General features: G+C 40.9%; 1 protein-coding gene and 1 long non-coding RNA gene across 6 annotated transcripts in view; one reads left to right on the forward strand and one right to left on the reverse strand.

Moving 5' to 3' along the window:
• The window catches only part of stard13b (StAR related lipid transfer domain containing 13b), a 458,491-nt gene that overhangs the window by 381,043 nt on the left and 63,784 nt on the right, over positions 1 to 13,664 (reverse strand). The gene's annotated exons all lie outside the window — the stretch shown is intronic.
• Positions 7,249 to 13,664, forward strand: part of LOC134349664 (uncharacterized) — a 69,200-nt gene continuing 62,784 nt past the window's right edge. Inside the window, exon 1 of the long non-coding RNA XR_010018745.1 lies at positions 7,249 to 8,508. This is a non-coding gene — a long non-coding RNA (uncharacterized LOC134349664). The remainder of the gene's footprint in view (positions 8,509 to 13,664) is intronic.

The following is a 13,664-nucleotide window of genomic DNA, read 5'->3' on the forward strand; positions in this document are numbered from 1 at the left end:
CTCAAGAAGAGAAGGGTGAACTGCCTTAGTATTTTTCCTCCTCTCTTTCTGCACTACTTATGACAGTCCAGAAGACAATAACATATAGGAGCAGAAATGAGGCCATTTGGCCAATCAGATCTGCTCTGCCATTTCACCATGGCTGATCCATTTTTCCTCTCAGCCCCAATCTCCTGCTTTCCCCCCTGTATCCCTTCATGTCCTGAACAATCAATAATCTATCAACTTCTGCCTTAGATATACATAAAGACTTGGCCTCCATAGCTGCCTGTGGCAATGAATTCCACAGATTCGCCACTCTCTGGCTAAAGAAATTCCTCAATATCTTTGTTCTAAAAGGACGCACTGCTATTTTGAGACTGTGTCCTCTGGTCTTTGTCCCGCTTGGTGGTGCAATAATGTCAGCGCCAGACTCCGGAACAAAGGTTCCTGAGTTCAAATCCAAGTTGGGTTGAGCGTCGAGCTAGCAACTTGGCCTCGTAAAAACAAGAATAGCTTGATACGGAAACACCGTCAGACAGTGTCCCGATAACTCCACTGTCGAGTTAAGGGCTATTCTTCTCTTCTTCCTCTGGTCTTAGACACTCCCAACACAGGAAAGAACCTCTCTGCATCCACTCCTTCAACACCTTTCACCATTCCATAGGTTTCAATTAGGTCATCCCTCATTCTTCTAAATTCCAGCGAACACGGGCCTAGAGTCATCAAACACTCTTCATACGACAAGCTGTTTAATCCTGGAATCATTTTTGTGAACCTCCTTTGAACCCTCTCCATTTTCAGCAAATCCTTCTAAGATAAGGGCCCCAAAACTGCTCACAATACTCCATGAGGCCCCAGCAGTGCTTTACAAGGTCTCAAGGTGCAGTTTAATCTGGAATAAGTATGAGGTGTGGTAATGCAAGGGGGAAGTAGACACACATCTTCAGGACCTGCAACGGCACTGATGTACGGAAGGATCTTGGATTCCAAGTCCATGTTCCCTGGAAGTGGTCACACAAGTAGACAGGGTGGTTAACACAGAGTATGGCATGCTCCTCTTCATTGGTTGGGTTATTGAGAACAAGGTCAGGAAGTCATGTTGCAGCTAAACTTTGGTTAGACTACATTTGGAATATTGTGTGCAATTTAGATCTCCAGTTGCAGGGAAGAATGTGCAGAGGAGGTTCATCAGGATGCTTCCTGGATTAGCATGTATCATTTATAACAAGAGATTGGATGAGTGTGTTGTCACACTTGAGGACTGGTTGTTAACAGGGATGATGCATTTCACGGTATGTTTTGATGTAAATATGATAAATAAATTAATATGAATTTGAATCAGAATCTGGACAAAATTGGAGCATTGCATGCTGAAGGGAGACCTGATAGAGGTTTATAAGATTATGAGAGGCATAGACAGGAAAGACAATCAGAACCTAATTCCCGGGGTCAAGTACCAGAGGGCAAACATTTAGGTTGGGGAAGGGGGAGATTACAGTTGATAGGCAAGGCAAGTTCTGATTTTTTTTAAACATGGGGTGGTAGGTGCCTTGAATGGGCTGCCAGGGAGGTGCTGGAAGAAAATATGATAGTGGCATTTAAGAGGTTGTTAAATAATCTCATGCATATGCTAGGAATGGAGGGATATGGATCATGTACAAGCAGAAGAGAATTAGTTTAAGTCAGCATTGTGTTTGCCATAGATATTGTGGTCCAAAAGACTGGTTTCTGTGCTGTACAGTTTTCTTTAATATTAATTTTACATAATGTAAACATACATTAATTAAGACAAAGTACACGCACCGGCTGGTGGTGTAGTGGCATCAGCACTGGACTTCAAGGCAGATGGTCCTGATTTCAAGCCCAGCCGGGTCCCAATCTGGGCAGCAGCAGTATCTGCTCGGAAGAAAGGCCTGGCAATCTACTACCATCTCTTGCCACGAAAACGCTATGGATCCTGTGGTCCACAAGCTCACGAAGAGTTGGACCTGACCTAACAACTGAACAACAACAGCATGCACCTGCAAATTCTATGAAGCAAGCTGGCCACAGTATTGGATACCACCCTGAAACAATGCTTTGCTCATTTTAACCCCAAAATTAACTAATAGCAGAAGATTAACACATAATAACGTCCTGCTACTTTATCATGGTAAACTAGATTCATAGACCGAAATGCACAATTACACTGGACAGGTCCTCAAGGAATTCTATTTTTCCAATTTAGTCAGCAATGTTACAAAACAAGCTGCCATCTAATGTTGAAATACCTGAAAAACACTTCTTATTTCTTTTCAATTTAGGTAAATCATGTTCTCATCAAATAGGAATTAGAACATACTGAGTACTTAAAAGTTGCTGGTGAACGCAGCAGGCCAGGCAGCATCTCTAGGAAGAGGTGCAGTCAACGTTTCAGGCCGAGACCCTTCGTCAGGACTAACTGTTAGTCCTTCAGTTAGTCCTGACGAAGGGTCTCGGCCTGAAATGTCAACTGCACCTCTTCCTAGAGATGCTGCCTGGCCTGCTGCGTTCACCAGCAACTTTTATGTGTGATACTGAGTACTTAAATTACTTTTTAAAGATAACTAATTTAATTTGCACAATTAAATGCTATTTTCACAGAATTATATTTCAACATCAGCACCCCTCTACGTTATTGGTCATACACTCAGTGGCCACTTTATTAAGTACAACTGCACATCTGCTCGTTAGTGCAATTATCTAATCAGCCAATCATGTGACAGCAACTCAATGCAACATGCAGACACGGTCAAAAGGTTCAGTTGTTGTTCAGACCAAACATCAGAATGGTGAAGAAATATGATCTAAGTGACTTTGACCGTGGAATGATTGATGGTGCCAGATGTGGTGGCTTGAGTATCTGAGAAACTGCCGATCTCTTGGGAATTTTTACGCACAATAGTCTCCAGAGTTTACAGATAATGATGTGAAAAACAAAATAAAAATCTAGTGAGTGGCAGTTCTGTGGGATAAAAACGCCTTGTTAATTATAGAGATCAGAGGAGAACGACTGGGACTGGTTCAAGCTGACAGGAAGGTGACAGTAACTCAAATAACCATAAGTTACAACAGTGGTTTGCAGAAGAGCATGTCTGAATGCACAACATATTGAACCTTTGAAGTGAATGGGCTACAGCAGCAGAAGAGCACAAGCATACACTCAGTCGTCGCTATATTAGGTTCAGGAGGTACCTAATAAAATGGCCACTGAGTGTATTCTAATTTTACACTGTTGCAAAAATGATCTATTGAGTATAAATGATTGAAATATATTTGACAAGGCAGACTTAATTCCTCATTTCCAACAGATGACCTAACAACAGCTTGTTATGCATTAGAGTTCTTAGCATGCAATCTGTATGTGTGATATAATATCAGGAGGACAGCTGCAGTGATTTGACAGCATGATTTTACAGACAAGGCAATTTAAATATGCCACCATTGCTCTTTTGAAAGAGCAGACAAAAAATGCAGTTAAGCTTGAGCAAACATGCAAGATTCCAGTGTCTGAAAAATTCTACTTTTCTCCAGTCTTAGGACTCATTGACATTTAGCTGAACATATTTTTACAGTAAGATAGTGTTTATTATGTTGCAACTTCTATGTCAAATCATCTGCCATCTGCACATCCTCAGTATTAAAAAAAATCTTATAAATGCCATGCTTTATGTACATCACATCACACCCAAGCACATACATTCAGTGGCCTCTTTAGGTTCACCTGTACATCTGCTCGTTAATGCAAATATCTAATCACCCAATCACGTGACAGCAACTCAATGCATAAAAGAATGCAGACATGGACAAGAGGTTCAGTTGTTCATCCCAAACATCAGAATGGGGACGAAATGTGATTCAAGTGATTAAGACCGTGGGATGATTGTGGCGCCAGATGGGGTGGTTTGAGTACCTCAGAAACAGCTCACCTGGGATTTTCATGCACAAAAGTCTCTAGAGTAGTGAATGGACTGAGAAACAAAAAACATCCTGTAAGCATCAGTTCAGCGGCTGTATACGGCTCGTTAATGAGAGAGATCAGAGGAGAACGGCCAGACTGGTTCAGCTGGTAGTAACGCAAATAACCATGCATTCTGGTGTGCAGAAGGATATTTCTGAATATATAACACTTTGAAACGAAGTAGATGGAGAGACGAAGACCACAAATATATGCTTAGTGGCCACTTTATTAGGTACAGGAGGTAGCTAATAAAGTGGCCACTAAGCATATATTCTTTAAGCCTTTGAATTACAGAGGAAGAACTAATTCCCTGTTATCCTGTGTATGTTTCTTGTGTGAACTGATTGCTATACAGTAATGATAGCGAGACCTGATTTTATTAGATTTTTTTGCAATATTTGACTAATAGCTCGGGTGAAGAAACGACCAGGAATATATTTCTTTGCAAAGTTGCTGTCATCTTTCCTGCAGAACAGATCACGCTGCAGCAGGTGTTCCAGAGAGATTTCTTCCCTAGAGCTTTGAACAACATTATGAAAAACAGCTGCAGTTCAATTTTGTTAAAACCTTCATTCTTAACTTTTTAACAGTATTCGCCTAGTGCCAAGGAACCAACTTTCTGCTCAATGCATGAGAATGATGAAAGGTTTCAAACAAGCTTTTGTTATTTTAGTTTGTCCAGAGTTTGAAAGAAATTGATAATTTCTATTGTTTAAGTCTTGTACGACTGAATCTCAGTTCAGATTGTAATTTACTTGTGGTTTACATATTCATTTTCAGCCTGCATTCTGAGTATGTTGCCTCAGATTGCATTTTGCTGATCACATACTCACACAATCCTGTTGGACTCCCTCCTGAATAAAGCTGGATGTTTTAATAGGGAACAGGAATTAAAGTAAAAATGTCATCCTTATACTTTCACAGCCTCTGGCAATTTCTAGGATCACAATTGAGACTAGATCAGGCAAATTTAACAAGGCAAGAATGACGTGAGGTATTTAACCATATTAGATGAATTAGCCATATTAGATTAAATATCTTTTCGTATGATGTCTATAGAAAATGATGGTCCTTGTTTAAACTCTTAAAAAAAAACACTGCAGTTATTTATGCATTTACAAGCAATAAGCTGACAAGCAACAGAGAGATGGTGAAATTCTTTTTGAATGCCAGAAAAACACAAGTGGACAGGTTACTTGGTTTCTTTTCCACTGAAGTCCTAGTGCTTGTGTTTTCTGATGGTGTCAATGGAATGACAGATCAACATTCAGTAATGCTCTATTCTTGTGGATAATCTGTGTTGTACATGGATTTCAAAATCCTCTCTTGCTACTTCCAATTATTCAAGAGATCATTGATTAAGGCTTTTATTCTGACGATTGCCTGCTTATTGGAAATCAGTGGCATAGATTAAAATGTTACCGTTTCTCCTAGATCACCCTGAAATGAGCTAGCAGCAAGGATTTTAGAACCACAGGTGATGTTGAATATAGCTGGTGGTCACTACGGGTCACACTATGAGAGGTGAGTTCCTCCAGCATTTTTTGTGTGTTGCTTGGATTTCCAGCATCTGCAGATTTTCTCTTATATGAGAGGTGATTCAATTCTCTCACAGCGTCCTTAGTGAAGCATAGTCCTTAGGATGCCACTCTAAAGACTTTAAAATCTGGGAGAACAAGGAATCCTGCATTCTTTTCTACAGCAGTGCTTTGCCTTAAGTCCATTAACAGTTTGTGATATTGAACAGACACCACAAGCAGTTAGTTATTGGTCTAAACAGCCAAAAATTGTCTGAAGCTAGCTCAGTGACTCCAAATATTTCTGTTAGAAATTCCCTTTCACTTTGGCTGTCTGAGGAAAATAATTGCATGAAAATTGAAAACATTTTGAAATATTCTATTTTGATATTAATTTGAATAAAATTCAAACACATTGTGCAAATACCAAGATAATTCAATTAAGCCATGGTTTTTCCATTATTTAATTCACTGTTGTGTGTCCAGTCATGCAGGACTCTAACTCCCATGCTCTGGACCCTTGACTCCATCCAATTTGGCCCGAAACACTCAGGTCTAGCCATTCTGATGTCAGGTGTTTTGCCAATGCAATTGTGTAATAGAGACTAGCAGACATATCCGTGTATAGTACAGCTAAAGGGAAGCATAATACATTGTCAGATTGTGTACTAACTAAAGTGCTAGCTGTTTACCTTATTTCAGAACTTTATCTTATACAAAAAACAGGAAAATTAAAATCCTGCACAGTCTCAATCATGAGGATACTGGAGTTTGGACACTGGCTCTATTTTGTTGAGATTGCAAAGCAGATTGTAACTAAAATACCGTTCTGAAAACAGGATGCAAACCTCAGCCTGGATACTGTTACTAAACTTATTATAGGCAAACACACTAATTATCTAAAATTGTATCAGAAACAAAATCAGAAAAATCATAATAAAACTAATTGTAACATCAACAGGATGGTAAATACTGTGCATATAGAAATAAATATCTTGATTGATTTTGGGATCCCACTGCCTGGGTGTAACTGTTCAATCACATGTAAATGCCATATGTCGCATTGGACATACAAAATGATTTTGTCAGTATTCTAACCTGTCACAGGTTTTGCCGAATTGTGAGACGGTGGCTCTACTAGCTGAATCTTGATACCACACAGTATCATGTGCCAGTGCCTCATGCTAATGTCCACATCACGTGCTGTCAGTCTCCATACTGGGTGCTATGTTTGTTGGATTAAGTGGTAGAAGACTTCATCTTTCCTCTCCTGCTATTTAAGCTCTGCCTCATCAAACTGGGCTTCTTGGCTATCCAGAAGGCGAAAGGCACAGGTATAGGATTCAGGTGAGATGACGTGAGTAGTACATGCTCAACCAACTGGCAAATGAGTGAAAAAAAAAGGATAAGTGAATGTAAGGAGGAGGATTAAGTATATTCACACCACCTCTTCATTTGCTTTAGCTTTCCTTAGACCTGGTGATGGCTATTCCAATTATGCCTAGCAGTCCCTGCACCCACACCACTGCCCTATGGTGTAGTTACTGGTGTTGATTCCGCATTTTTTCCAACAACTGAAGCATATTAATCGTGTGTCATATGAATGATACGATATAGTTGCAGAGCTGGCAGTCTGAACAAGTTGGGAGATTTGGTTGTCAAAGTTGGGCTGGACTATCGTTGGATAAGGATTTCTAGTGGATGAGGGATGTTGGTTTAATGCACTGAGCGATATGTAAAGTTAATGGTGCAGGTTGTTAAGGCTGGCTTCTGAAAATATATCATTGACTTTAGCTATCACATGGGCCATTGATTTTTGACGGCACTGCATTCAGACTTGGAACTGACTCTATTCACTAATGTGTCTTATCTCACCATTGTTTTAGATGTGCTTGGACAGGTTCTTGGCATGTGAATATAACAGGACTCTCTCCTCTCCCCTTCAGCAATCAAGATAATGTGTTACAACAGAAAATATGATTGCTGCATTCTTCCATCACTTGCCACAAGCTGTAAAAGCCCGTGGAATAACATCCATCACCTGTTCCAACCCTAATACACCTTCCCTATTAAGGAATGGTTTGGTTTTAATGACTGCATTTAGCCGGAATTGCTGACAAAACAAGCCCAATTAAAGTATGTAAAGGAACTCAACAGCACAGTTAATGCTGCTGGGGTTGGAAGCATGAACTTTGTGTGCAGCCTGCAGTGGATTGAATAATCAAGGATCAGCTCACCTTTTCCACCATTATCCAATTTAGTAATTTTTTTTAAAATTAAGCATCTGGCATGGGAATATTTACCGGAGAAACTTTCCTTTTCTTACAATATGGAGAAGCCATTGAGCCCAGCAAGCCCATGCAGTTGATAGAACAATCTCAATCCTCCTCTAATTTTCCATAGGACTGATTCTTTCTGTATTTCCATCAAACTTTCTCTCGGTTCTACCACTCACCTACACACAAGAGGCAATTTACAGTGGCTAATTTATTTACCAACCCAGATAAATTGGATATAGGAAATCAACTGAACTGCACAGCGAAAACGCATGATGTCACAAGGAAGTGCAGACTCCAGAGGTAAGGATTAAACCTGGATCGCTGGAGGTGTGAGGCAGAACCTCTGATAGCTCAGCCCCTGTGTTGCCTTCAGGACACATGTGTCATTCTTAAAACTTCAGAAATCTCAAAAAATGCTACAGATTAATTCAACCTGACTACAAGACGGACTCCTTTGAGTTAGTGGTAGAGAGGAGGTCATTGAACAAACTGTTATCCAGTATGGACAATCTGGCATATCCTCTCCATGATGTACTGAATAAACAGTGGAGCACCCTTTCAAACAGACTCGTTCAGCTCCACAGTCACAAGGATCGTTATAGGAAATCTTTCCTGCCAAATGCAATAAGCATATACAACAGTTCATCTCTGTGTGACAGGAGAACACACATCAAAGTACAATAATATCTGTACACTGCAGGCTGCATGCAAAGTTATTTTGTACCTTATTATTGCAAATTATTGCACATCGGTAAGTTATTATTGTGTATATTATTATTCTGTACTTTATTATTAGTTAAGTCTGCACGCTGCTAAGTGTGTTTTTAAATGTTGCTGCTGTAACGAAAAGAATTTCCCACTCAGGATCAATGGAGTATTTGTTATTATTATTATAATTATTATTGCATAAGTTCAAATTTGGCTTCTGTAGCATCTTTGGAACCAGTTCCAAACTGAAAACAAAGGACAGTTTATATATGGTAACATACTTGTGTCTGCTGTCTAGTCGAGAATAATTATTATAATACATTTTTCTTGGATGTACTCATAAACCAAATACTCTACTATAGCTTTAATAAAATCTATCAAGCCCTGTAATATATGTACAAAATAACCATCTGCACTGCTGTCAAAGCAGCTTCACTTTCTCATTCCTGCCATTGTAACCAGTGCAGCTGCTGTTAACTGCATAACTGAAATGTTAATCAGTAACGAGTCAATTGTTGAGCAGTTCTCCAATTCCCACCTTCCTCGATATTCTCTTCTCAAGAAAACTAAAACTGCACCAGAAGATCGGGCGAGAAAACAAAGGTTTTAGTTTAGATTTATAAAGTACACACAGACCTCACATCTCATTAAGGGTGGAGTTTGTACCATACACCATCTGTGCTATTGCTCAATCTGCTTTCTGGTCTTCTCGAGTGCAAGACTTTGCCCAGAGCTATAAAGCAGCAGATTTGCTGAAGGACCATTATTAAATGATTGACAGGAGGTCACATTGGTTGAGGCAGGCAGTTTACTGTACTCTGGCGCATTGTTGATGATTCACCAGATAGCTTGTCTCATTAGTGGAACCTGAGGAATAGATATGTCAATGCCATGCAACAGTGACGAAGGGGGGAGGGTGGTAGCAGGGTTGTGGGCCTTTCCTCCCATTGAGTCCCAAATAATTTCACCGGCATGAGACATGCAAGTCACACTCCAATGACTAGGATGGGCCGCAAACTGACAAGCACCAGCAAGCTTACCATTCATCCTACTTTTTAAGTAACATACTTTTAACAAATTAAACAGTCACAGTTCCCGTGCTTTCCCAAGGGCGAACTACAGTTAAGACCTTTGAGCAAAATAAGTTTAATGCAAAAAGAATGTGGATTGCATGTTAGGCAAACAGAAACATTACTCTTTAACAAGTTCACAGTAGCTTGCTTTGAAGAATTTCATGTTATGCTTTCCATATGTGAGGGAAGGCTGGCTTATTAGTTTTGTGCTCAATATGGTGTATTATACTACAATACAATAATGTTGTAGATGGAACATACTGTATATTATTACTGCAGATTTAAATTCCAACTGAGGTGGTTAAGGAAGGTACCTGCAGCATGGTGTGAACGTCATAAGATGATGGAAAGATGAGTGGTACACCAAAATGTGCAGTGTGTTTTAGAAACTAGCCAAGTATGACTAAATAAAAGAGGAAGAGAGGAGTCCAACATATAATTCTCTGTAACTTCCGCCACCTCCAACGGTATCCCACCACTAAGTACATCTTTCCCTCCTCCCTTCTCTGCTTTCCGGAGGGATCGCTCCCTACGCGACTCCCTTGTCCATTCGTCCCCCCCATCCCTCCCCACTGATCTCCCTCCTGGCACTTATCCTTGTAAGTGGAACAAGTGCTACACATCCCCTTACACTTCTTCCCTTACCACCATTCAGGGCCCCAAACAGTCCTTCCAGGTGAGGCGACACTTCACCTGTGAGTTGGCTGGGGTGATATACTGCGTCCGGTGCTCCCGATGTGGCCTTCTATATATTGGCGAGACCCGACGCAGACTGGGAGACCGCTTTGCTGAACACCTACGCTCTGTCTGCCAGAGAAAGCAGGATCTCCCAGTAGCCACACATTTTAATTCCACATCCCATTCCCATTCTGACATGTCTATCCACGGTCTCCTCTACTGTAAAGATGAAGCCACACTCAGGTTGGATGAACAACACCTTATATTCCGTCTGGGTAGCCACCAACCTGATGGCATGAACGTTGACTTCTCCAACTTCTGCTAATGCCCCACTTCCCCCTCGTACCCCATCCGTTATTTATTTTTATACACACATTCTTTCTCTCACTCTCCTTTTTCTCCCTCTGTCCCTCTGACTATACCCCTTGCCCATCCTCTGGGTTCCCCCCCCCGCCTGTCTTTCTCCCTGGGCCTCCTGTCCCATGATCCTCTCATATCCCCTTTGCCAATCACCTGTCCAGCTCTTGGCTCCATCCCTCCCCTCCTGTCTTCTCCTATCATTTTGGATCTCCCCCTCCCCCTCCCACTTTCAAATCTCTTACTAGCTCTTCCTTCAGTTAGTCCTGACGAAGGGTCTCGGCCTGAAACATCGACCGTACCTCTTCCTAGAGATGCTGCCTGGCCTCTGCGTTCACCAGCAACTTTGATGTGTGTAGTAATAAAGAGGAAGCTTTACATTCAATAGCAGCATTAAAGAAGTTATGGTAAGGGACAGCCACCTCCAGGAGAGAGCCGAAACACCCCCTCTTGACATTCAAGAGCTTGCTCCTGCCAAAACCCAGCCATTAATATTTTGGAAGTCAACACTGATCAGAAATTTGACCCAGTTTCCCTCACTGCAAAGAGTAAGTTATACAATTTGCCTTTTCTTGCTGGGGGTTTTCCAAGCCAGTTAACAAAAGGACTGAAATTCACATAAAGTTAGTGTATGTACAGGACATAGGGTTAGAGATTGGAATTCGTAATATCTGCTTCAGATCACATCTGATTCCCCTTCCCCAAAACTAGCAACATACACAAAGTGCTTGTGAAACTCAAGGAGTAAGGCAGGTGAATAAACTGTCAATGTTTCAGACCGAGACCCTGGAAAGGAAGAGAGAAGCCAGAACAAGAAGGTAGGGGACAAGAAGGAGTACGTGCTCACAGGCAATAGGTGACACCTGGTGAGGGGGAAGGTGGATGGATGGGGGGGGGGTGAAACGAAGTAAGAAGCTGGGAGGTGACAAGTGGAAGAGGAGAAGGGCTGAAGAGAAGGAATTTGATAGGAGAGGAAAGTGGACTATGGAAGAAAAGAGAAGGAAGAGGGGCAACAGTGGGGAGTGATGGGCAGGTGGGGGGGGAAACAAAATGTGAGATGGAAAAAGAGTGCGGGAGGTGATGTAGAGAGCAATGGCTAGAAGTTAGAGAAATCAATATTCATGCCATCAGGCTAGCGGTTACCCAGATGATATATGAGGTGTTGCGCCTTCAACCAGAGTGGGGCCTCATTATCACCATGATGGCCAGCGACCGACATGTCAGAGTGGAGAAACTAGCAGGTTAGAGAAATCAATATTCATAGCAACAGGTTGAAGACTGCCCAGACAGAGTGTGAGATGTTGCTCTCCAACCTAGCCTCATTCCCCCCCACAGATGCTGCCTGACTGGCTGAGTTCCTCCAGCAATTTGTCTGTGTTGCTCAAGATTTCCAGATTGCAGAAACTCTTGTGTTCATAATAATTCAGCAATGGGATATCCACCCCTTAATCTGTAGAAACACTGGTCCACTGTTGAACTAATGGACCCTGTATTTTATACAACCTAAAACATACCTGAATATATCTGTAAATGATTGACTGCCTGGTAGAGCCAAGTTCTAAAAACAAACTCCTATGGTTACTCAGTAAACAACAGCTCTTAATTAAAGGTTAATAATGAACACATTCCCAAGTACGATGCCCAGCCTTTTGCAGCATTCTCCAACACAACCATATTCAAGGCTGACCTGAACCCACTGACAGCTTCATTATCAGTTTGACATTGTCCACAACAGATGCAAGTTCATGTTAATCAGCTACATACCTATGCGGAATGTTTTCTTATCTTTAGCCACTCCTCTCTTGGAAACCTTTTGTTTATGACAAGATACACCCTTTGTAGAAACTCTGCAGCCCTTTGACTGCTGTCATTTCTCACATTCCTATTTAGTTCTGATAAGGCATTATTTATTACTGTTACTTAGCAAACCAAAATATGGTATTATAGAGGTAGAAGCTAACAGCTAAGATGAAGATATTTATCTGATAGTGGTAGAGCTAAGTATGTACATGATTGTACATGTTGATAGTACACAATGCATCAATTTCAGTGGAACTGAATGTGCAGAGGTGAGTGGAAGCATCTCCCAATACTAGGAATAGAACAAAAACAGAGAATGCTAGAAATATCTAGCAGCTGTGGAAAAATCATTGAAACAACAGCTACGATGATTCAGATGAAGGAAAATTTAGGAAGTTAAAAGAAAGGGCAAGGCAACAGTGGAGGGTGGAGATAAGGATAATGATCTACACCAGGCCCACCAGACTTTAAAACAGTTACTTCACTCAAGTTGTTAGGCTGATCAACACTTTCACCCATTAACCCATCCCACCACCACAGATTTTTCATTTCTTGTCAGAGTCAAGTACACACATGTGCATTGTGTCACTTTGTGTACATACAGTAAATCTACGTACTAAGTACAAGCTAATATCTGTATTTATATTTATTCTGTTCTTCATGCTTACTGTGTTTTCTTTTAATATGCTGCATCGGACCCATAGTAACAATCATTGCATTCTCCTTTACACTTGTGTACTGACAAAGGACAATAAACAGTCTTGAATCTTGAATAATCAGTGTTGAACAGGAAGGAAGAGAGATACAAATACGAAGATTCATGGACAGGGTGGGAAAAATGCTGAAGTGGCAGAATTAAGTACTATTTATCAGAATACACACAACGTTTATAGCAAGATGGATAACTGATAACACTGTATAATAAATGATGATAATGTAACAACCATTATATGCCATGTTTGTAAGGTGACCAAGGCTAGGAATTGAATATTCCAAGATGTGTGATATGTCGGAAGGATAGGCAGGAACGAAAAGGAGGTGGGTGGGATGACTCTTAAAAAAAATTAGGTTAGTACGGTAATGAGACGTGATCTTAGCTGAAATACTCAAAACTTAAAGTCAGGCTGGGTACAGATAAGAAATAGTAAGGGAAGAAAATCAATGGTTAGTTTATAGCTCCCTAACAATAGCTCTACTGCGGGACAGATTACAATTCTAAAAATAGTGAAGGATTGTAGGGGCGATACTGTAATAACCATGGGTAACTTTAATCTTTATATCCATTGGGAAA

The sequence above is a fragment of the Mobula hypostoma genome, chromosome 7 (assembly GCF_963921235.1).
Source record: "Mobula hypostoma chromosome 7, sMobHyp1.1, whole genome shotgun sequence".
Classification (NCBI taxonomy): Eukaryota; Metazoa; Chordata; class Chondrichthyes; order Myliobatiformes; family Myliobatidae; genus Mobula; species Mobula hypostoma.